This window comes from Perognathus longimembris, chromosome 11, assembly GCF_023159225.1.
Source record: "Perognathus longimembris pacificus isolate PPM17 chromosome 11, ASM2315922v1, whole genome shotgun sequence".
Taxonomy (NCBI): domain Eukaryota; kingdom Metazoa; phylum Chordata; class Mammalia; order Rodentia; family Heteromyidae; genus Perognathus; species Perognathus longimembris.
In genome coordinates, this window is record NC_063171.1 from 49766147 (window position 1) to 49792431 (window position 26285).

Genomic DNA, 26285 nt, shown 5'->3' on the forward strand with positions numbered 1-26285 from the left:
AGCTCTGGGACAGACAAGAGGGCCCTTTGCAAGTAAAACAACATTAGATACTGAAAGACTAAGATCAGGAATTCTCCAAAACAGCAGTCAGCTTCTTAACACATGCATGCCAAGCCATGGCCTAAGACGGCCATGAACTCGATCGTTAACTGTCAGTTACTGATTACAGCTACCCCCAGAATGCATTACAGCTCAGAAATGGGTCCTTCATCAAGAATGTGAGATTGCTAGGCTATCATATACAAGTCAGGAAAGTACCCAGGAGTTATGGAGCCCTGGCTTGGCAGATAGGATTCTTTTACAAGCCCACAGGTGCCCATTATGCATTCTTTCTCTACCATAGAGAGGTAAAGGCAATCACATCGTCGTTTGATGATGGGTTTATTCTCTCCAAATTTCAAGATTGAAATGGGAAGATGATGCCTGCATGTAATTCCCAGGGCAACAAAATGCTGTCCAGCCCTAGCAGTTGCTCAAAAGCAAGTGAGCCCTGAAGAAGTCTATTAGGGGATTTGTTTCCTGATACTCAGTATTTCTTATAGTGGAGTCTTACCCAATACTTAATTTAACTCTATGAGCAATATGATACACCAGGGCAGGACTAGAAAGAGGTGAATAGTACTATAGCCTACAGCCTGTATCTGACCTTGAAGCTGAGTATTAATTAATTTGAAGCGTTGGAATTAAAATTTTCTATTCTTTTGCATTGTCATGTTTCACACTGATTAGCACAAAGAAAAGTAAATAAAAAAGACCTATTTCAAAATCTTCCCTACAACCTTTTTGTTTTATGACAAAAGACAGTTAATTAACATACTAGCAGTAAGCAGCCTTTCCCAAACTCATGCTAATTATGTATTCTGTTGACCGTGACTCTAGTCATACGGTAATTGGCTTACAGCAACATGACATTTCAAATCATCTCTTGAAATTACATCAAAAAGCCAGCCTGTTTTGTTTTGATAGGGGAACAATCAATTTGATAAGTGGTAACACAGCTCATTGTTTCGCATTAATTAGACTAATTGCTGCATGTTAGCCTCTGAAACAGACAGAACTTGGAGAAGACAAAGGCTGCGGCCTTTAGCATGCAGTGTGTGTGATGGTTCCACTCCCTTGCACATACTGTAGGCAGAAAACAGAGCTGTTAGGAGGCAGCCTCGCTGGCGGCTGGGTATTAACAGTAGTTTGATGTGTTATGCTCAATACACTGGCATTCAACCATAGCATCCAGGTTTCCAGTCCCACAGAGGAAAGAAAGGATGGACGGCTGGGAAGAAGAGCAGTTTCTCAGCTAAGCAGGTTTGGGGGGTTTGAGGGGGTTGGGGCAATCTTCCAACCATCCTCTCTCCTTCAAAACCCATCTACTCTTAGGTTTCTGCCAAAAAGACTCTATTTCTGTCCTTTGTAGTAGTCTGGGCATAAATAGGGCGAGTGCTGTCATGATAGTCACTGTGCACATGTGAGAATGGAACTAGATAAATTAAAAGGATGGGTGGGGGTGAGAGATATAGGTAGGGGAATGGGGAATTGATCCAAATACATTGTACTCACAAAGCACCTGGCAGCATTGAAACTCCTTTGTACATTGGCTTAATTGTTAAATATAAGTTTTAAAAAAAGGAAAAGGACAAAAATAGGTGGACAAAACTCAAAATCAAAGGAAAATGAAATACCTCAAAGTGTGTGTGGGGGGGGACAGGATCATTTTACAAAAGCAGGGGGTTTAAAGCAAACTGTGGGCAAACTGTCACTACAGAAACCTACACACTTTCTAGTGTGACAGGCTATTTAGTCTCAAGACCACCTGGGTGGCCATTGGACAGTGTGATCTTTATGACACCAGCACATGTTGATCTCAACTGGCAGTCAAGAGAACTTCACTTGTGACCAGGCTGGATTTCTGATGCTCACATAAGTGGACAGTCTCATATTACAGGCAATGGAACAGAACTCTTACCTATGAGGCAATGGAACAGAAATCTTGCCCAAGCCAGAAGCATGTGGCACTTAAAAAAAAAAAACAAAATGCCCCAAACCCAGAAGCACTGTCGCTGTCTCTCTAAGGTTGCCTGTTGTTAACAAGGACTGTCCAAACCAGATCCTTTCCGGTATGCTTGGTGGAACGATTTATAGCTATATTTTTTTAACCTGTGAAATTCGTCTACATATTTGATTCTGCAGTTGCAGAATTGACAAACACAGTGACGTGTCTGGGTAAATCACCTTAATGGCTTTGGCCTGAATTTGATCTAAAAGAGAAAGTATCAAACAACACACTGCTAACTGCAATTGCAGCTCGATTCAAATAGGGTCCACACATTTGTAATGGGGGAAGGAGTTTCTGTTTCTTGTAGTTTCTTCAGCTGTACCAAGAGTAGTGTTGTCTTTGAACTGGAAGGAGATTAAAAAGAAAAAAAAAAGCATATCAATTTCTTTTTTTCCCATAAGGTACACAGCTGCATTCCAAATCCCCAAACTGTAAGTACAAGGCTTTCCCATTCATAAATACATATAGGCTTTCTCTAAAACGGCAGGTGAAATTGAGAGTTGTCTGGGAAAATGCTAAGAAACATTTAAAGGAAAAGTGTTTGCTTCTGTAAGTGGAGCTCTCTTGGGTGGGGAAAGGGTGGTTCGCAGGAATTTATACCAAAGGAGAGCGAGCACTTCTGTTGTTCTGCTTTTTGTCACTCTCTCAAAGGACATATATTTTGCAGGAACTTCAGAGCATAAATTGGTGCAGCAGGTTTAATTTGGTCATACGAAAAAAACATTTTGTGTGGCATAGCAGAAGCAATCAATTAAATGATTGCTTCTATGCATTATTACAATCATTAGCAACCTTCTTAAAAGGTGACATGGATTTGTGATTTAAGTGTGTTAATGTGCTATTTTTCTCAGGGTCTATTCAGAAGGTAAAGATGGGGATGGACAAAGGGGGAGGGTGTCACCAAGACCGAAGCCCTTTAACATTCGGTATAAGTGCTGGTTCCACTTGCCTGAGCACAAGTTGAAAGCAGCTTTGTTAGGATGTTAGCCAGCCACTTTGCTGTCACTCCTGGTTCTTGTATAGTGAAGCCCCACTCTGGGCAGAGCAAATCTTTGCTCAGTTAAGCGAGCCTCAATCACTAGTACACTTGGCTGTGGGCCCAGCATAGTTAGGCTTTTAACCTGCTACACCTGAATGCGATATTGATGGGATACTGCTACCCACTCAGAGTAGAAAAACGGGATAAATATATGAGTGAATGAAATTGTCAAGGGCCTGACAGAATAATTTTGAAAAGTTAGCTTATACTTTCAGTTCCCAGGCAGCACAAGATCACTTGCGTGGCTTGTAGAAGTGTATGTACTATTGTGTCATTTGGGGTTCTTGAATAGCTCTTCTTTTTTCTTTAGTTTAGTTTTTTTTTCCCCCTTCTGTCCTCATACTGTAGATGTGGAATAGGAGGTTGGGTAAAGGGAAAGAGGAACTAGCAGATTATTAACCTGTGTTGAACCTTTTAGGACAGTTATTCATTTAGCTTGAACAGGTTTTTCCTATTAATCAGTTGAACAAAGGTTCCCCCAGACCAAGACACTACGAAATAAAGTCATCAGGCTTTAGAGTGGGCTGGAAACTCTTGATGATAGGTAATTTCTGCTGAGGAGAAAAATAAAAATCAGAGAAAATCAGGGAAGAATAGAAGACATGAAGTAGGAATAGTTTGTAATAGGAAGAGCTGGCAGAGCTATTAATCACCCAGTATATAGGATTGTGCGAATACAGCTAATGCCAAAGGACAGAGTTGATATACCACACATATACACACAAACAGAAGAGGGAAGACACATTATTCCCTTGAAGATCCCAAGGAATTTTAGCAAATATTTAAATCTTTGGATTATTACTGTAAAATTAATATTCCACTGTGATTGTGGCTGTTATTTTCTAGTTTCTAAGAGGAAAGAGTGGATTTCTTTGATGACTAAATGTGGTTCTTCAGCAACATTGGATGCTGGGTGGGGCCAAGGCTGTGCTGAGGTCTCTCATGAACCTGGATGTTGAAATGAGCTTTTGTTTCATGAAAGTATTAGTTGGAGGTTTTCAGGGGGGAAATCAGAAATTTATTGTAGGTTGTGAAGATTTAATAACTTCTTTTGAAATAGATTTAGTATTTCATAGTGTACATGTGTACATATGTACATAGTGTACATTTTCATGCATAATTTCTCATGGAAAGTTTATAATTTCTCCATGTGACTTGGGCAGTTAGAGGGGAAAACGTGGCTGAAATTCTGTTCCCTTCAAGTTCATCCCATAATCCTACCACTGGTCAATTGAGATTTTTCCTTTCATGTTTCAAGGCCTAATTCATGATATGTGCCAATGTATGTCTCTATTCAGGACTCCAGGGTCAGAGGGCTCTTCTGTACTTAATGTGAGTCTCTGAGACCACCATCTTGAAATTCTTAATAATTTCTCAACAAAAGTCCCAACATTTCCATTTTCTATTGTGCTTCACAGATAATAGGGCTGGTACTGAATATCTGGATTTTCTCATGCAACCCTGTTCCCTTTCCAAACTAAAACTCTCATTGCCTATTTTAGGTGATGGGTCACAATCAGGCTAAGAATAAACTGTTCAGTTTATTCTACCATTTTCATTCTGTTGCTGTCACATCCTTCTCAGGAAATGTCCAGCTGGCTGCTGGTTGTATGAACACAATGATTCTTTCTTTTCCTTTGCCACAGACCCAGACCCATTCCTTTGGCCACATGTATATTGTTCTTAATCTCCATGGAGTGCAATGTCCCAACTTATCCAAACAAAAAGGAAGTACACCTGGCGTATCTATCTGGGTTGTATTTTTCTATATTTCCCCTTATGAGTGTATCTCTAGGTTCTTCATTGAATGGTGTGCCCTTTGAGGGGAGGGTCTTTTGTCTTCCATCAATCCCTTGTATCCTACTATGCTGACACATAGTTGATATTCTGAGTCTGTTAACTGAGTAAATGAACAAATGCAGTGACCATCAGAGCTTCTGAGAGGACAAGTGAATCTGGTTTGTTTCACCTTTTTCTACTTTTCTCTACTTTTCTTATGGCAGAATGTTTTTGAGCTTCCGGATGCCTCCAATGGGTAGGGCTGGAGCCAGAGAGAAAAGCAAATAATAGGATTGCTTCCCCTGAGGGGAAAAAAAAATCAACAGTTCCAAATTGACAACTTGGGTGGGATGTGGCTCAGTGGCAAAACACTTGCCTGGCATGCCTGGAGTCAGAAGACCCACACAAAAAATTAAGATAAATAATAACAACTAAATAAACTGGACCTTGAAGAAAAACAAGTGTTCTATTTTTTTCCCCTTTATTGAACTAGGGATCAAACCCAGGACATTGCACTTGCTAGGCAAGCACTTTGCCAGTGAGCTACATCCCAACTGACCTAAATTTTTAAATTGTGGACCTCAACTGTTTTCCCCCCTAAGAAGCACAAAAAATGGCCAGGAGGATATGAAAAGCTGCTCTGCATCACTAATTATCAAAGAAATGCAAACCAACATCACAGTGAGATATCACTGGACACCTGTTAGGATGATTGTTGTTTTTTTAAAAAAAAACACCTGTAATAATAAGCCAGTAATCATTGCCACTCCAGACGCTGAGATATGAAGATCTATTTGAATCCAGCCTGAGAAGAAATGTTTGTGAGAGTTCTATCTCCAATTAACCAGCATAAAAAGCCAGAAGGGGCTCAAATGGTATAGCATTAGCCTTCAGCAAAATAAATAAATAAAAATAAGCCAGAGTGCAAGGCACATAAATTCAAGCTCAGGACCAACCCATATGCAGGCACACACACACACACACACACACACACACACACACCCCACCACCACCACCACCACCAACAACAACAAAGATATATTTGAGCTGGACATGTGGTTCAGTGATAGAGAACTTGCCTAGCATGTACCAGATCTTGTGTTCTGTCCCCAACACCATAAACAAAGGAGTAGCTAAGCAAATAAATAAACTGTTAAGATGGTAGACTTCATAAGTGTTCTTGACACAATAAATAAAAATGTTTAAATTGTTGATAAAATTTTAAGTTGTATGACACACAATTAGTAAATGAACGTTGGCTGTTGTTGTTGTTACTGTTGGCTCCCATACTGGTATTTGAATTTAAGGTTTCACACTTTCCCTTGGCTTTTTCACTCAGGGTTGGTGCTTTGTTTTTTGAGCCACATTTCCATCCTTGACTTTTTTTTATTGTTTTTGAAAGAATAGTCATAAACTTTACCCGGGCCAATTTGTAACCATGATCCTCAGAATTCTGCTTTCTTATTATTTACAATTACAGACATGAGCCACTGGTACCTGACAATAAATGGGACTCGTTATTTATTTTTTAATTAAATTTTATTGACAAGGTGTTGTGCAAAGGGGGTACAGTTACATAATAAGGCAGTGAGTACATTTCTCGTGCTATTTTACACCCTCATTTTTCTTTCCCTTCCCTAGATCAGGTAGGCAAATATACAATATCCAGTGTACCAAAATCTTGTTATTGTATTAGTAAAATTCTTGTCTCAAGGTCTCTCTCTCTCTTTCTCCTTTTTTCTCTATTCTTTCATTCATTTTTTTCCATTTTTATTGGTCTTAAGATCCAGTATAGCCTTCATCTCCTGTTCTTCCTCCCTCCCCATCCCTTGGTGCTTGACTTAATACATGTCACAGTCCCGGTTTTAAGGTTTTAAATATTTATATAGCACAGGGTTTTATGAATTTAGGTGTTCATAAGCTTTTAATGTATGGGCCCATAAAGACGATAAGAGAACACAAATGAGAGGGAGGGATTTTTTGGTGGGTAGAGATGTGAATTAGTAAACTCTAAAGTGGTTGGCTGAATTTGTGAGCATAACAGTTATCTATGAAGAAAGTTCTCAGTTTTCATCAGCTTTTCAAGGAGCCTTTGACCTCAAAGTAATTAAAGACCTCTGCTTTGCTATTTCAACTTGACGAAATGGTGTTTCTTTTGTATTAAAACCTAATACTGTATATAAGATTTATCATTATTAAAAGGACCCATTCATAGCTTTTAGCAACCTCTTATATGCCCTTGTTTATTAACTGTGTATTTTGAAACAAGTTTCTGAAGTCATCTGAAGCACGAACTACATTAGTTTACCTTGCTTTCTATTTTATTTACTCTCTATCTCCATCCTATATTCTAGATGCTTATTCAGTTCCTAGGTGTGTGTGTCACCAGGAAAGGGTAGTTGATAAAGTGTGTGCCATTGGCCAAAGAGGTGCTTTCCTTTTGTTGTTCTGGGTTGATTTGTAGAATTTGTACCGTTGATGAGTATGGGCAAATTGGTGACAAAATGCTAATGGGTTCCTGACTCAGTAGACAGGTATGTTGTGGTGTTACGTTTTCAGTACTCTATTGTATTAGTTCAAATGGACCTGCAATGTGAAATCATTTATGTTTGGTCTAGTTTTCTCACCTTTTGCAACTTCTGTTTCCTTTTCTTTGTTCTAATATTATTTCATTAGAAAGTACATGACTTCCCTCCCCCATACATTAGTAATACATTTATAAATTTGGGGAAATTTTTAGGGTTTTCTTCTTTTCTCAACAATGCTACAATTATCTCTGTTTTATCTACAGATTCAGTATTCATGGTTTAACCAACGGCAGAAAGAATATATTCAGAAAAACAATCTAAAGACTTTTTCTATGTCTTTATTCCCTAAATAACATAGTATAACAACTACATATGTATCACTTACCACTTTTATTCTTCTAGTTATATGATGTAATCTAGAGATGAATTTAAAATATACATAAAGATTTGCATAAGTTATCTGAAAATACTATGCCATTTTCCAAAAGAAACTTGTGTATCTATAGGTTTTGCTATCTTGCAGGTCCTGAGAGCTGGTCCCTCTGAAAACTGAAGAACTACTACACATGGTCATAGGGCTGCATAATTTATAATCTCAAATAATTGACAAATGCAACATTTGCAGTGATCATTACAGATCAATCCACTTGTTTGATGTAAGCACTGGGGATACTGCAGCATTGCTTCTAATTTGTGTTCATGCTAAGAGTGCATTCCAATCAGGGCCCTTAGGGTTGGGATTTTGAAAGGCTTTTATGAATATAAAAACCTCATTGTGATCTAGTGACTCTCTTTACTGTCATTAAACATTTCTTATCCCTCTACTCTAAATTCTCTCCAGTCTATCTAGAGTGTAAATTGAAAGAACAGAACTTCTATAATCTTACACTCAGTCACCTTGTGTATGGGTTAGCTTTACCTTACCTCCATAGGCTGTGAAGTCCCGAAGGATATAATCCATTTACTTTGTTCCATATATATTTAAAAAAATTTTTTGAAGTCCTTTAGTGATATGCAGTGTCACCCCTTCTCTGGTGAGGGGTGGTCAAACCAGCCTTGTAAGGAGAAGCTCTATGGATGGTGTTTGGGTGTTTAAGACTAGCCAGTGTAGAATATTTCCTGAAACATACAGAAAGAGCAAGCTACAGCCACTATATAGCAGATAGAAACAGTCAATCAAATTCTATAGGTGCTGATTATGTTTAGAGCAAAAACAGGATCATGTTAATCAGAAATCATTAGTCAGCTGGACACTTTCTATCTCCATTGTTTGATTTTTTCTTCCCCTTCCTCAAGTACCTGATGAGGGTTGCAATGGCACAGGTTACCTAGGAAAATGTAGCATTTATTGCGTGAGTTCTTTGGGACGAGCATATATAAGAACTTGCAAGTTCATTTGGATAAACATCATTTTATATGATCACATGCACATAGCTGTTGTGTCTTTAACGAAATGAAATCCAAAAAAAATGGAAACAAGAGGGTTTTTTGTTATTTTGATTTTTATCTTTTTTCTCACCTTTATCACTGTTTTTCATTTTGGTACCTTTTATCTTGTATGTAAGTTTACCTGTTTACGGGTGGGTAAAGGAGAGCACAGAAATGGTGAGACAAAGGGTGAGCAAATGCAGCAGGGATACTCACTAGACACTGTGTTGAAAATGAACTCTACAACTTGTGGAAAAGGGGGGTTGGGAGGTAAAAACTGGGAGAATATGAAGGAAGAGGTAACACTGTTCAAAAAGAAATCTACTCATTACTTGACTCATATAACTGTAACCCATCTATACATCACCTTTACAATAAAAAAGAAAAGAACTTACAACATCTTGGAATAGTGAAGAATATTGTCTATTAATATTAAGCATTTACGGTTCAGAAGGCTTTAGAAATTATATAGCCAAGTCCCACCTCTTCTTTTCAATCAAGTTGTTTAATTCACAACTCATTTTGATACCCATTCCCAATCATTTCACAATTCTTAATAGATGCTAATAGAAATCAAGCATTTACATATTTAAACATTTCGTGTGTATTAACTTGTTTATTACTTTACATTTTTGTGTTCTTTTTCATAGACTTCTCTCCACAATTTAGATCTTAAAGGTTTTCCTCTGTAGCTAAGTAGTTTAGCACTTACCTACCAAGCATGGGGCCTTAGGATCAATCTTCATCACCGAACTGGAGTTCAAAGAGACAATACAGACCACTAAGGGATCTTTTTTCTCCCCAAGAAGGAAAAATGAAATGTGTGTTTATTATAATATAGAAGCAAATGTTGAGCAGCTAGTTTTGTTCATATTCAAGAGTGGGGCACTGGAATAAGTGACCATTAGATTCATGGATATGACTTTATAAAGCCAGATTTTTTCATTGTTGTGGAGGAAATCCTAAGATATTGTAATATGGTTTCTTTTAGACATTCTAATTCTCCAGAAGAGAATGTTCCAGCATCATGCTTTGGGGATATGTGATGGGCCCATGATATGTTCTGGTAGCCCAGTGGACAACAGATTGTCAGTCTTTCTTTCATTGCTGTTGTTTTCAGCATCCCTGAACCAACCCTTCACCCCACTGTGTCTGTGATTCTTTTTTTTTTTTTTTTTTTGGCCAGTCCTGGGGCATGGACTCAGGGCCTGAGCACTGTCCCTGGCTTCTTTTTGCTCAAGGCTAGCACTCTGCCACTTGAGCCACAGCGCCACTTCTGGCCATTTTCTGTATATGTGGTGCTGGGGAATTGAACCCAGGGCCTCATGTATATGAAGCAAGCACTCTTGCCACTAGGCCATATCCCCAGCCCCCGTGTGCCTGTGATTCTTGTCATCAGAAATTTCTCTGCTCCGAGTGCCTTACCCTAGGCCTTGCCCTGAGCTTCCTGAAGCCTGCTTCTGGTTGCGCTCTCACTTTTATGGAGTAAACTCTCCATTTACTGTTCACATCCTGCTTGTCTTTCCATCTGTTTTTGCTCTCTACTCTTCTTCATAATGACATATATCGCAGCCTGGGCCATGCTTCCTATTTTCATCAAAGATGGAGAATATGTTTGTTTTTCTTTTCTTTTTTTTCTTATTTCCTTACAGATATTTATAGAGATAAGTGGGTGAGAAAAATCTTTACCTTCTTAAAATCAAAATCTTACCATTCCACATGTAAAAAAATCACCTGCTTTCTTATTATGTATGTGTTCATATTTCTAAAATATATGCTAAAATTTGATGTATATCTTAATCTGACTATGTTGATGAAAGTGTAAAAGAAGATATACCTTAAGGAATGGAGCTGTCAATTTATTTTTCTAATGAGTCTGCTTAGTTGAAGGGTGAGTCCTTGGAGCATATTGCTGTCTGCCTTGGGGCAGCACTCAGATTTTGGAGAAGTAAGCAGTCTTTGTGAAGTGATGCAGGAAACAAAGCTTGTTTTCTGGAATGGAAATTAACTGAACCTGAGGCCCTTTCTTATACCACTATCCTTGGTCCTTTTCTCCTTTAATATTTTAGTGCATTTTTGAAATGACAAACAAAATGATTCTGGCGCTTGGCTTCTGGAACAGTATTCAGTTGTCAGCTAAGCCCATGGTAGAGGAAAAGAAGACAGATTTTCCTGAGTCTTTTTATTCCTAGATTGAAAGTAGAAGGCTGGTATGTTACGCAAGTCTGTGGTCACTCTAGGTATGGCTCAGGGAAATGATTCCCCAAAGAGAGGCCATCCTTTTCATTCATGCAGCTTGAACTTTCCCTTTGGTAAAACTTGAACTATGCTGAATTCAACCTTGAACTCTTACCTCTTAACTCAGTAAACCTTTGCATTAATTCTCCAGAGCAATAACTTCTACTCTCTCTCTCCCAGAGGAGATCAATGTCTAGAAAAAAAGGGCTTAGTTAGTGGGGGTGGGAGGGAAGGAATGTTTCTATGTTAGTAGATGTCAGCTCACACAAGCACATCTCCTAAGAGGTTTCCAAAAGGATACAATTCACTTCTTTGTATGGGAATGGGATTGTTTTACCTCTTTAATTCCCTCTATTTTCCCAGTAGGAATGCTTTAGATTATGAGAGTTGGTGGATTTTAAAGAGTACTATGAAATATTCATCAGAATTGACTCCTGGTACTGCGGGATAAAATTCCCACCTACAGAAATGGAAACGACATTAGGTCCCTGCTTCCTCTGTATATCAGTATGTGAAGAGAAAAAAGCTAGGAATAGAAAGATGAGTACATACAACTTTACTCATATGTGGAACATTCAAAGTTAACTCCTAGCTGGTGGCTCACACTGTAATCCTTGTTACTCAGGCAGATGAGATTAGAGGATTGTGGTTTAAAGCCTGCCTGGGCAGGAAATTTCATGAGACTTATCTCCAGTCAGCCTGAAAAAAGCAGAAACTGGAACTATGGCTGAAGTAGTAGAGCACTATCTTTGAAGCAAAAAAGCTCAGGGACAGCACCCAGGCCCTGAGTTCAAGCCCCAGGACTGGTGCAAAAGAAAAAAATAAACCAAATAAACCAAAAACTAATCTCTTAGAATTTGAAATGACAATGGTGGTTAGCAAGGCTGGAAGAGGAGAAGGGAGATAGAAATGGGGAAAGGTTCATTAGTGAGTACTAAGGTAGGAGTAAGATGTGCTGTTATTTTCTTGTACAATAGGGTGACTATAGCTAAAATACTATGGTAATTATGTATTTTATATTATTGGAAGGTAGAAGAAAATTTTGAATGCTTTGAACATAAAGAAGGGATGGATAGATGTTGGAGACTTAGTTAAGGACAATGACAGGAAGTTACCAAGAGATACCTTTATTTGTTTTTGCCAGTCCTGGGGCTTGGACTCAGGGCCTGAGCACTGTCCCTGGCTTCTTTTTGCTCAAGGCTAGCACTCTGCCACTTGAGCCACAGTGCCACTTCTGGCCATTTTCTGTATATGTGGTGCTGGGGAATTGAACCCAGGGCTTCATGTATTCGAGACAAGCACTCTTGCCACTGGGCCATATTCCCAGGCCCCGTTTAATAGTATTTTCCCTAAGTCATGTACACTCTAACTCCTGTCCCCTCAACCCAAGACCTGTGGGACTTTTACACTGACGTCAGCCTTTAGTCTTTCCCCTGGTGGTATTGTGCCTTAGCTGGTGATGCCAAGTTTTCATTTGTAATCATGAATGCTTATAAGGCACAAGGCCAAGGTTTCCTAAATTGCTCACTGAACCTCATTGCAAATTTATATTGAACTCTTAATGGTGGGAGCATTAAAAAAAAAATTGGAGCTTCTGAAAGGTGATCTCATTCCAGAATCTTTTTTTTCCTTCCATTTCTATATTCTCTGAGTTAAACCACATTCCTGGGGGAGGGGGGGGGAGTCTTTAGTTAAGCCAGAAATCTGGAAGTGTAATTGTCATTGGATTTATTTTAATGATAAAAACACAAAGACGATCATTCATTCAGAAAATGGTTATTGGGCCTGCTGTGTCCTTAGGCACTTGGCACATCCTAAAGTCTATCCTAAAGTCACTTAAACATTAGAAGCAAATCAAAACCAAAAACCTACAGAGGCTTATCATCTGTAGGAAGTTATAACAAGTTACCTGAAACTTCAGGGGTTTAAAACAAACAAACATCCATAATTGTGGGTAATGTCTGGGGGTTGGGACATGGGGAGTGGCTTAGCTGACTGGTTCTGGCTCAACGTTTTCCATGAGGTTGCCTTCACAGTGTTGGTCCTGGTGGTAGTCATCTCAAGGTACCAAGAGGATATGCGCCCAAGATTTGTCACCTGTCCATGGGTCAGAGGTATCTATTCTTTACCACGTGGCTGCTTATAATATAGTAGTTGGCTTACATCAAAACAAACAAAGATGCTGAGAAAAATGAGAGGCCAAAGCAGAAGTCACAGTGCCTTTAATGACCCAGTCTCAGAAGTAACATACTAGGCCTTGTGCAGTCTTGTATTTGTCACATAGACAAATCCTGGTACAGTGTGGAAGGGGCCTTTACAAGGTCGTGCTGTGATGGTAGGAGAATTCCATTAGGGAAAACCTTGGAAGCTTTCTACTTATGTCTTCCATCCCTATACTGACCTACTGAGTTTCTAAGCTTAGCAATGAAGAATTACAATGAAAAATGTCCAGATTTTAGTTAGCATTATGGGGGAGAGGAACGCAAGGAAATTTAGAGATGTAATACTATACACAGATTAACCAAAAAGAAGAATAGACTTGAATATGTCATGTAGAAATTCTGAACTCTTGTATGACATGACTCTGACTTCGAAAAGAAAGGGATTTAAGGTTGCTGATCATATTCCTATCAGCAGCTGTCTAGGAGCAATTCTTTTTCACTAAGGGATCATGGTGCCTTATGAAAATTGAAATGGGAACAGCATGAAAGGCTATATTTGAATGAATTCTCTCTATGGTTCCTATGGAATGGCATCAAAATCAACTGTAGCTGAGCAATTTTTCTTCTTGCACTGCTATGTTAAATGCAGGGTTTGTTGTAAGATAATCTAAGAAAAAGATTTTGTCAGTACATTGGCGAATCATTTCTGATTCTGACTAAAGTGGCATCTTTCATTGCGTGGTTCTCTTCTTAATGACTTGAGTCGTTAATCTATTCTATAGAACAGTATTTTTCCAGTCTGGGAAAGTGTTAGTGTATTTCATGTATGTACTGATTAAAAATGCATATAGAACCTTTTATACATATAGACTGCAATATGCATTTTTCCATATGCCTGCACCCCATCTTGAATTCAAAGTTATAAAATATGCCTATGTAGATCAACTTTTTTCCTCCCTCTGTTTCTCTTGAAGGTTTGTTTTTGACACAGTTGGTGAGGTTGTAAATATCTAAAGCAACCTCTCTCCCTGGCCTTCCCCTGTTATAACCTGGCAAAATCCTTGGAAGTATATAGAGAGTAATAGCTAGAAGGAGAGGAAGAATAAATTACATTGGTATTACTTTTTAGTACTGTACTTATGCCTAGACTGCTTTCCAATCCTTGCTTAATACAAGACTAGGAATAGAGAAATTGACCAGATATAGGGCACGATATGAAATGAGATATTTAGCGAATCATGCATGGGTGTCACAGAGATAATGAAAAATACTGACAGCAGGCTCCTTGTCGTTGTGTATGCATGTAGGTCCTTGTGGTCACAATATTATTAAGTATTCCACTTTAAATTTGATATTTTAGATACCAATGCTACTAGTAAAACATGCTAATTATGGGAAATGCCAGGAAACCTTGGCCCTCTTTCTGAGAGCTCAAAAATAATAGTTCATCCATTTATTTTCTGAAAACGAAAAAGGAAATCTAATTAATGACAATGGAACCAAATGTGATTTACTTAGAAAAGAATAAAGCAAGAGTTTTGTTCTAGGATTTTTAGTGAGGCATTTGATATAATGTCTAGGCTAGAATATTCTCATCTGCAAAACTGTATAGGAAATTGTAATTCATTCATCAAGATTTCTCTAAGTCTATTTTACTTACTCTCTTATGACTGTGTTGTTTATATATTTACCAGTGGTATGAGGCAAATTACATTATTTATAAAATAATGTGAATTGCCTATATAATAAATCTAAATCATCAGTGGAAAGAAATTTGTTGTAAAGCAAATTCCAACTTTATTTTACAAACATATCTTAGAATGTGTGTGTAAAGGTGAGAAAATCCCTGGCTCCAAACTATTGATCATAATGAGCACAGTTCTGAGAAGATAAAATGATTGTTTTATAAGAAAATCTTTTCAGAAATCAAATCTCTCTCTAGTTATGTTGTTCTCTGTTGTACAATTAACTCCTTATACTGCTTACTTCTTAATCTAAGAGTTTCAGCTGCAATAACAGGAATGCCAATTAATATTGAATTTAAAAGAAGCACCTAATTACACCCTATCACAAGGAGCTTGGAGCTGGGTACTCCCAGTTTCACTGCACAATACTCCACACTGCTGAGCTTGTGTACTAATATTTCTTTCCTTTCTATGGCCTTTCTATTAACAGCACAAAGTAGCTGACCCATATCCAGTTAGTACAGCTTTATTAAAAATATCCAACCCAGGTAACTCTTCTCCCCATGTATAGACAAAGGGGAGAAAATGACTACCAGCTCAAAAGCAATCATAACTCATTGTTCTAGTGTTGAAGTCTTTCTTACAGTATTGTTGTGCTCTCCAGTGTATTTTATAGCCTTACTTCTACCTATTCCCTACCAGGTTTCTTTACTATAGACAAACTATCTTCTACTGTTCTCTGAGAACTATTTTATGTAGCTTAAATTTTGTGCCATGCCTTTTCTTCATCCTAGACACTCTCTTCACAAGTTAAAATTCCATCCAAATATTACCATGATTTTCACAAGTTTGTTAATCTGCTGTGATCATTTCAGCCAGAAAAAGAAAATTGTTCTTTCCGTTACATTCCTAAATGATTTTATAGCTGACTTTTGTGTGTAAAAGACTTTTACAGAATGTTATGTCCATGTTCCACTAGGTCAAAAAGAGAAAGGACAAATATGTCATGCCTGTGTTATAGATAGGGAATAGGCAACAAAGTGAGGGATGCTGTGAAGACATGCTATCACAAAGCTCTTGATTCAGGCCGTGCATGAGTTGTAGAGAAGAAGCTTTTACAACAGGCATTCTCCCAAATGTTGTTGAGTGAAGAATATAAATAATAAGCTTTGCTCGGGTGACTCATACCAGTATTCCTAGCTACTCGGGGGACTGAGAACTGAGGATCCCAATTCAAACCCAGCCTGGGGAAGGGAAGACTTTGAAACTCTTATTCCCAATTAATTAGCAAAAATCTGGGAGTGGAGCTGTGACTCATGGTTGAATACTTGCCCTCAGTGAAAAAGCAAAGGGACACTGATCAGGCTCTGAGTTGTCACCAGTACTGACTGGCACACACAACACACACACACACACACACACACACACACACACACAATCATTTTTCATCCAAAAGACCAAAGTGAATGGTCTAGGCAGATGGAGAGCTTTTCTTTTTTATGTTTTTAAAAAAATTTCTAATGTAAAGGTAATGTACACAGGGATTACAATTACATAAGTCAAGTAATGAGCACATTTCTTTTTCAACATTACCTCTTTCCTCCTTTGCTCCAAGTTTTTCCCTCCTAACTCCCATCCCCCTGAAGTTACATAGTTCATTTTCAACATAGTGTCTAGTGAGTATCATTGCTGCATTTGTTCACCCTTTGTCCCACCATTTCTGTGCTTCCTTCCTCTCTTGGTCCCCAAATAAGATAAACTTATATGCAAGAAAAAAGATACAGAAACCAACAACAGCCATGAAAGGGGAAAAACAGAAAGAAAAAAACACCACAAAATGGAAAAATTTTAAATCCTCTTGTTTCAACTTTTTGGATTTCATTTTGGTAAGCATGATTTTATACGACCATATGCACATAGATACGGAGCCCTTGGGCTTCTCTTTCAAGCATATCCTCAACTGGTATCACTGTGTGAATGTTTTGAATACTGTTGAATTTATCATGTCCAAGTGTAATTTCTTTGCCTTTTTCTATCCATTGGGTATACTTGTAGATTGATAAGCACATGCTAACTATTACCAGCAAGGGAAACCAGGTAGCCTGTGTTTCTTTGGGTCTGGATTACTGGGTCTGGTGAATTGACTGGTTTTGCCATGTGAAATACATAGCTTCTGAGGTTGTGATTGACCTAGATCATTTCAGCCAAGGAAAGGAGCCAAGAGCAAAATATATTTTCTCCTTGAGTAAGTGAAGTGAAAATTACACTTTTACTCATAATTCATTAGCAAGATCTTAGTCATGTGGCTTACCCAGCTGCTAAAGTGGGAAGTGCAGTCTACCAGGGGTGCAGATTATGGGGAGCAGAGCTGATGTACACAAGTCCTAGTGGTTGCCACAGACCCAGCATACACATCCTAGACTATACAGACAGGTGACCTTTACCCTACATGATGCTTTATCTTTAAAAAAAAAAAATTCCTTCTACTGAAAACTAATATGAGATGGTCCAAGACTCCATCTTGATTAGCTTTGCCAGGGATTCAGAAATAACCCTTCATCCCCAAACTTTTGTTTCCTCTTTTGTGAAATCAAGACAGAGTCCAAAAATTTAATAAAATACTAAAGTGCTTCCTTGCTGCTTGTGACAACTTCACTGATGGAATAACTTACGGAGGTGCATGGTATGTGTATGGTATGGGAGACTTTGTGCCAGTCAGCTTTGCATTGTTGTCAGAAAATACATGAAGTTAAAGGAGGAGAGGTCTATGTTGGCTAATGGCCGCAGAGTTTTCCATGTGTGGTGAACTTTGGGCCTGTGGCAGTAAGTGTGAGCATAGTGTATGCACTTGGCCTTGGAGACTTGTTCACCTGATAGCAGGTAAGAAACAAAGAGAAAGAAACAGCAACAGAAAGGGTTGACATCCCAACAACCCCTTTACACATTCATCACAACGATCTAACTTCCTTCCATTACTCACCATTCTTAAACATTCTGCCATCTCCCAGTGGCACTACCAACTGGCCAGTAATCAAGCCCTTGACATGTGAGTCTTTTGGGGACATTCATGATCCAGACCATAACAGACACTGTAGGTGTCTTTTCTTACAATAATTATTTTTCCACCTACATATTCATTGATAGCTATCAATAAATATTATCTGGCAGGTTGTAATGACTCTGATGTCAGACTACAATTCCATGGTATTTGTACAGAGCAAGTATGTACTGGCACTATAGAGCCCTTTTTCTACATTTACTTTCTGAGCTCACGTGAAGTGTGTATAGCATACAAGGCTTCATTCTGGCTTGCTCTTTGTGTGTTTCTACTGTTTCAAGTTTTCATTATATCTGTCTTCTCTAGGGCACAGTGAGCCTTTGATGATTCCTCTAGTTTTAACCCAGTGCTGAGCCATTTATTAACTCTAATCATTTGTCATTCCATCGATTTACTTTTTTTTTCCTGGGAGGATTTCAATTTCTGAGATCATATTCCAGTATATTTCATTTGTTTCTGATGCACAGTATTTATCGTTGTATTCTCCCTTCTCCGCCGCACTCCCCCCTCCCCATGCTGTGCAGCTAGACAGAAGTCTGGCGGAGGGCTTCATCCTTACAGAGCACGAATGTCTACACGAATCACAGCATTAGGAGAGAATCCTTAGCACACTTGTGGTAGTCAGAGTCCATCTTCCACTCTCCCAGTGCTCTCTTCCCTTCCAGACACAAGAAGATACACCGCAGATACTGCCACTTCCTCAGTGGCTGACCTGTCAGGAGCAGCCAATGAAACAGGCTCTGTTCCAACCCACTCACAGACTGCACCTTCCTGACTCCCCTGCTGCTCTCATCTAGACCTGCTGTGTGCCATGGTGGCTTCAAGCATGCAGCAAAACATACAAAATGTTATGATTTCTTGCCATGCTGACAGCATCAACTACAGCTGACAGTTTTTAAATAGAACATGTCAGTTCACCATAGTATTTTCCATGTGTGATTTTCCCCCCTTTCCCACATTTAACCCAGAATGTTGGAAGAATGTTACCACAAAAGGTTTAAGTTTCTACTTCCAGCTGCTCCCATAAATGATCTACTAAAAATTTCATGACTGGGTGCCAATGGCTCCTGCTTATAATCCTAGATCCTCGGGAGGCTGAGATCTGAGGATTTCAGTTTGAAAAGTAACCTAGGCAGACAAATTAGGAAACACTTATTTTTAAGTAGTCAGCAAAATACTGAAATGGAGAGGTGTGGCTCAACTGTTAGAGCACCAGTTTTGATTGAAAAAATATCTAAGCAGGAGTCCAAGGTCCTGAGTACAAGCTCCAGTACTGACACAAAGAAAGAAAAAAGAAGGGAGAGAAAGAACAGAAAAATAAAGAAAGGAAGAAAAGAGGAAAGAAAAAAAGGAAATAATGAAGGAGGGAAAACGAAGAAGGAAAGAAGAAAAGCAGAAAGAAAACATAAAGAAGCAAAACATTCAACAGTGATTGTTTGTTTCTATTACGGTGACTCTTCCCTTGCTCAAATATATTGCATTGTCCAGTTTTCAATGCCTGTTTTCTTTCATCTTCTTGCTTTCTGGAGGTACCACTTTGTTATGAACACTGAACTCAACTTTTCACACCCATGCTGAACACAAGACCTACGAAGTTCAGAGAGCTCTCTAAGATACAGGCCTGTGCCAACAGCATGCCAACGTGACAATGTCTGCATCATGGGCCATCCTAGGGGCATGCCCCCCGGCCCTTGATGAAAATGCTGAGAGAGCAAACTTTCCTGTTGTCCCTGCTCAGATTCCTTCCAACCCTACCTCCCCACATTTACGGAACAGAGAGACCGACATTGCCCATTAGTAACTTTAAATGCCAAAATCACATTAAGACCCTTCCATTGTGTTTTAAATGATGTCTTGGGTGTACGCGTGTAATAAAAATATAGAGTAACAATGTAAATCCTCAGAGGCCATTCCTCTGATGGTTCAATTTTGCTAGCTTTTGTGATACTACAGATTTTTAAATTCTAAAGAAATTTGATTTTTTTTTTGAGGGGAAAAAAATTCTCATTAATGCTCTACTTTTCATTCTGGGCAATGAGGGTACTCCTTGCTGTTTTCCTGGTTCAGGCTTTAGCTGTAAGGGTTTGGACATCAGCTCAGAACATCGTGAAGGAGGGAATGTTTTTCGAGTGTTATCTCCTTGTTTGCAGGAATCCAAGGTGGACCTGGTGGAGAATTGTTTAGTGATAGAAACTGAAATTGCAATAAAAAGAGGGATGGCCAAATTATGTAAAATCAGAATGCATGAATAATTCAGTGCTTGCTTGAGTGCGATTTTTATTTTTATTGTTAAATAATACCAGCATTTCTATGAACTAATAACAGTGGCTAACCAACTGGTAAGCTTTTTTGTGTTGAGGGTTTGGGGTCACAGGGAAAAGAAGGAAGAAAGGAAACCAGGGCCAAAGAGTCATCTTTTAAAAATGGAATGAATGTCCTCCAGTAAAATTTTTGATATCATCATCTGGCCTTGTGTTTCTTCATCTAGTCACAAGTTAAATAAATGAAGTGGTGAGAATTTCATTTAGTACAGCTTTGTTTTTAGATCATGTGAAATAACTGGGATATCTTGTGAAGTCTCTTCTCTATTGAATCTCAGAATGTGAATCTCCAGCTTTATGATTTTTAAAATGTGCATTATAGAATAGAGGTGTTCATAAAATGTAGAGAAGTTTCTTTTACAAGGATTCAAATATGTAGCTTAGGTGTATAGTTGATGTGAAAAAATAATGAAGAACTATAAGGAATTTATTTTAATTCTAAGAAAAAGTTATTCTAAACTAAAAACAAGCAAACAAAACTAGAGGAAAATGTTGACTGCTATAAACTCTATCATTGTGACTGTTGGGAGTTAGACAGGTTAGGAGAAGAGAAAAGTGAGTGAAAAATGTTAACAATGTAAAATTATTAAACACTGGGCAGAGAAAAGGGAAATGCATGTTAAGGGAGGAAAACTGTCAAAGGACTGTTAGATTTTCAGTTTGTATAATGTATAGGCAGATACAGCTTTGATTTATTTTGAACTTGAACCCCCGAGCCTCCATGCATGCTAAGCTCATGCTGTACCATTGCGCTATACCTCCAAAACCACAACTGAAGATTTTTATTTATTTATTTATTTTGCCAGTCCTGGGTCTTGGACTCAGGGCCTGAGCACTTTCCTTGGCTTCTTTTTGCTCAAGGTTAGCACTCTGCCACTTGAGCCACAGTGCCACTTCTGTCTGTTTTCTATATATGTGGTGCTGAGGGATTGAACCTAGGGCTTCATGTATAGGAGGCAAGCACTCTTGCCACTAGGCCATATTCCCAGCCACAAATGAAGATCTTAATGGCCTTGTAAAGTGAATGAAATGATGATTAGCCTGGAAAAAATATCTCTAAAAAGATCAAGAAATAAAAGGAAGAGGTAAGGTGAAAAACAAGGTCCCCAAATGATGGTGAAATCACCCAGAATTATAACAGAATGTAAGTTAATATGATTGTTTGTGTGTGTGTGTGTGTGTGTGTGTGTGTGTGTGTGTGTGTGTGTGTGTGTGTGTGTACCTGTACTGGCTTTGAACACAGGGTCTGGGTGTTGTTCCTTAGCTTTTTCACTCAAAGATGCCACTCTACCGCTTAAGCCACAGCTCTACTTCTTGCACTTTTTGATGGTTATTTGGAGCTAACAGTCTCATGGATTTTCCTGCTCTAGCTGGCTTTGAACTGTGATCTTCAGATCTGAGCCTCCTGAGTAACTAGGATTTTAGGCATGAGCTACTAACACCCAGATTTAATAAGACTTTTGAAAAACTGTGTTACTTGTTTTATCTAATTATTGTAAGAAGAGTAAAAGGGATTTCATAAATTAGTAGTGGGAATGTTTTGGACTGATTGTAAATTCAAACAAAATATCAGGAGTGTCAGAACCAAGTGGAGGCAAAAGTCTTAGGGACACATTATCTTGGGTGGTCCCTTAAGATGTAGTCTGGTTTTCCTCTGAGTCACAAAGTATTTCTGAAATCTTGAAAGGTACATCAGGGGCTCTGCATCCCATCAGAAATTTGTGGCCAACGAGATAGGAGTAGATGAAGTGACTGAGGTTGGGGAATGGAATTGTGTACATAAACCACTTGTCTTAGGATGACAAGATAGATTTATAGAGATTCTACAGAAAGTAGAGTTAGAATTAGAAACTGTGATTTCTTATGATGTAAAAATAATTTATTTTAATTAAAGATTAGTTATGAATGAATTGGGCCTATCAATGATCATTTCTATCAGGTATCTTTGGCTTATGCCTATATTTCTACCTACTTAGGAGGCAGCGATCTAAAAGACTTCAGTTTCAAGCCAAATATGGCAAAAAAAAAAATTATGAGATCATATATCAACAGAATAACCTGGCTGTGGGTGATGGAAACCAACCTCTGTGGGAAGCATGAACAGGAAGATTGCAGTCCAGATTGGTGGCCTGGTCACAATGCAAGACCCTATCTCAAAAATAACCAGAGCCGGGCTGGGGTTATGGCCTAGTGGCAAGAGTGCTTGCCTCCTATACATGAGGCCCTGGGTTCAATTCCCCAGCACCACATGTACAGAAAATGGCCAGAGGGGGCACTGTGGCTCAAGTGGCAGAGTGCTAGCCTTGAGCAAAAAGAAGCCAGGGACAGTGCTCAGGCCCTGAGTCCAAGCCCCAGGACTGGCCCAAAAAAAAAAAAATAAAATAATAATAATAATAATAAATAATCAGAGCCAAAAAATAAAAGGTTGAAGCCATGGCTCAAGTGGTAGGATCCCTGCCCACCAAGCCTGAAGCTTTATGGAAAAAAAGCAAAATCTGAAGCTCAATGAGGATGCAATTGATATGTACATTTGTATTAATGATAGTTCAGCTCAAAAAAGTAACATATGTTTGGAAACATCCTGAAGTATGTCATATGTCTGCGCTTGATTCCTCACACTAAGCAGATCCCTGTTACACGAGATGTGAGCCAGTCACACTGTGACTGAGACATATGACAGGGCAAAGTACAGAAATAAATTTTAAGTTCACAAGCAGAAGATATATTAAAAGCACCTGAAAACTAGTCTCACATACTCTGAGCCCTCTTTTGCTCCCTCTGAGATTCTAATATGCTGGTAACTACTTTTTAGGGGAAATGTAAAGTTGGAGTATATTTCTTCCATTCTTTATTTCCTCTATCTGATAACGCTACATGAGATTATTTATAATGAACATGGGACAGCCACGTTGGATTTTTTTTTCCTATAAAGTTGCAGACCAAAGAAAGAGAAAATATTTCTCCAAATTTCTCACTGGTTCGAAAGATTGAATACCTGTTAAAGCTGACAAGGGATGTATATATTTTTTATTTTCAACCACACACTTCCCATCATTTTCTCTGGCTTGCTTGCTTTATTTATTTGTAAAATGGGAAATGATTGTGATAAAAACTGTTTTTGTTAGGATCCCAGGCTTTGATGAAATTGGAGACTTCAAACTCATGTTGAGTCTTCATTAATGATAGTCATTAGTCCTTTTCTGAAGTATTGATGAAATGTTCAGCATGCTTGAGAGCAGAACTTCTATTCTTTTAAATAAAGAACTTGTTCATTAGAGGCCCTTTCTAATGAAAATGACCTAATTCCAGCTGCTAAATGCTAACTTAAAAAAAAAGGAAAGAAAACTAAAAGATAGTTTGCAAAAGATGCATATTGATTCACGTGAATCAATGTTTAAAGCATGATTGAGACTTGAATTCCCCTGGAGTGTCTGAAATGCCCTCTATCTTCCCTGCGCAATAGCAGAAAATGTTTGCCTGCATTTTGATATCCAGCATGGAAATTAGATACTAATATATACAGGGAAGGACAGAGACAGAGAGAAAGTACTTAACAGCCCAAGAAGGAAGGAATCATGCCATTACTCACAAGTGGCAATGCCATGACTGACTTACTTAGTCATCTTCTAACAAGTACAGGTCTGTCTCTAGGACCAACAAGAAGTGGGATTTAAAGGGCAGATCTGCCAGGCTCATTATAATAAGTGTTCTTATGTGGCGCTTCAAAAACGAGGGCCTTTGTAATCTGCCCATCACTATTTGCTCACAGAAGGCTTGCCAAGAACAGAAAGAAATATCAAAAATAGTTCTCTTTAAAAACAGCAAGAAATCATATATCATAATTATTTTGGATATGGGGATTGAGCTTTTATATATTAAAAAAAACTTATTAGGATTTATTTTCTGAAAACGTTTTGGTCATCTGTGGAGACAGCAAGGCCAGAGGGCCCTAGGGAAGACTGTATTGACCTTCAGACTTTCCAGTCAGAGGAATGTCACCTCGAACTTGCTACCATTTGCAATTATGTGTGCCTGTCCAAATGTGTAGGGAATAAATATGAGTCTGGTCAACCTGGCTCCTACTTGGCAGATCAGTCAATTTTAAGGAATTCTCTGGAAATGGTCTGAAGAGTTAGGCTTGTTATTCCTCTATGATTTCTGTCTCACCTGGTGACATGCTTGGCATTACTAGGTCATTAAGAGTCTCAGACTTTCCTGCCTGGGCTGGCTTTGAACTATGATCCTTAGATTTCAGTCTCCTGAGTAGCTTGGATTATAGGCGTGAGCCAGAGGCACCCTGTGTGTATTTGTTCTTACATGTGTAATCTCTCCTATATTAGGGCACGGGGAGTGGTATATATGTTGACTGACTTCTTTTTACTTGCTTCAGTTTGTCCACTAAGATATAAGCTCTTTTGAACTGTAACGGCATATTTGGCTTAGTGATTGGAATGCCAACGCCAAGAACTAATGTTGATTGACTTGTCCAGGGACCCTTTTCTGTATATACTCAGATTGTTAAGTCTATTACTGGACATTGGGAAAGAGGAAGAATTCAAAAGCTATTCTGAAAAGCTAGTAAAGTATCTGTTATCTTCTATTCTTTTTTTTAAGTTTTTATTGTAAAACTGATGTACAGAGAGGTTACAGTTTCATACGTTAGGCATTGGATACATTTCTTGTACTGTTTGTTACCTTGTCCCTCATACCCCCCTCCCCCCTCCCCCTCCCCCCCCTGTGGTGTTCAGTTCACTTACACCAAACAGTTTTTCAAGTATTGCTTTTGTTGTTGTTTCTCTTATTTTACCCTTTGTCTCTCAATTTTGGTATTCCCTTTGAATTTCCTAATTCTAATACCAGTACACACTGTTTCCCATACACTCAGATAAGATTACAGAGATAGTGTAGATACAATCACAAGAAGGTGATACACGAACATCATCAATAGTAGAAACTACAGATACACATGGGATGTTGAAAGTAGTTACAACTGTGATATAACAAACATTTCCATAAAATGGAGTTCATTTCACTTAGCATCATCTTATGTGATCATAAGGGTATAGCTATTGGGCTCTTGTGATCCTCTGCTGTGACTTGCCTAAACCTGTGCTAATTATTCCCAATAAGGGAGACCATAGAGTCCATGTTTCTTTGGGTCTGGCTTACTTCACTTAGTATAATTTTTTCCAAGTCCTTCCATTTCCTTACAAATGGGGCAATGTCATTCTTTCTGATAGAGGCATAAAATTCCATTGTGTATATGTACCACATTTTCCTGATCCATTCGTCTACGGAGGGGCATCTGGGTTGGTTCCAGATTCTCGCTATGACAAATTGTGCTGCAATGAACATTGTTGTGCTGGTGGCTTTACTGTGATTTTGTTTGTGTTTTTTTTGGATAAATACCCAAAAGTGGGGTTGCTGGGTCATAGGGGAGTTCTATATTTAGCCTTCTGAGGACTCTCCATGCTGCTTGCCAGAGTGGCTGAACCAGTTTACATTCCCACCAACAATGAAGTAGGGTTCCCTTTTGGCCACATCCCCTCCAACAACTGTTATTGTTAGTTTTCTTGATATATGACATTCTTACTGGGGTGAGATGGAATCTCAATGTTGTTTTGATTTGCATTTATTTTATGGCCAGTGATGTAGAGCACTTTTTCATATGTCTCTTGGCCATTCTCATTGAGAAAATCTAAGTAAATTTACTAATTCCTCTACAGTGTTACCTTCCAGGAAAGATCAAGATAGGAGATATTTGGCTGTTCCTCTGGTATACATCCCTAGCATGAACATAGTGTCTAGTCCAATAGTAGATGTTTAATAAATCTTTGATGATAAAAGAGTGAATGTTATGCATATGATGAAGTTAAGGCAGTAATAAATTATCCTCTTATATAGTTATCCACAGACAAGGCATATTTCCCTCTTGTTGTGGATGATGGCCATATTGCTTATTGATTTTAATTTGAGTTTAAAGAATGAGGTTCTTGG

The 26285-nt window shown here is 38.6% G+C and overlaps 1 protein-coding gene across 8 annotated transcripts in view; it reads left to right on the plus strand.

The window, feature by feature from the left end:
- Positions 1 to 26285, plus strand: part of Esrrg (estrogen related receptor gamma) — a 589495-nt gene that overhangs the window by 294119 nt on the left and 269091 nt on the right. The gene's annotated exons all lie outside the window — the stretch shown is intronic.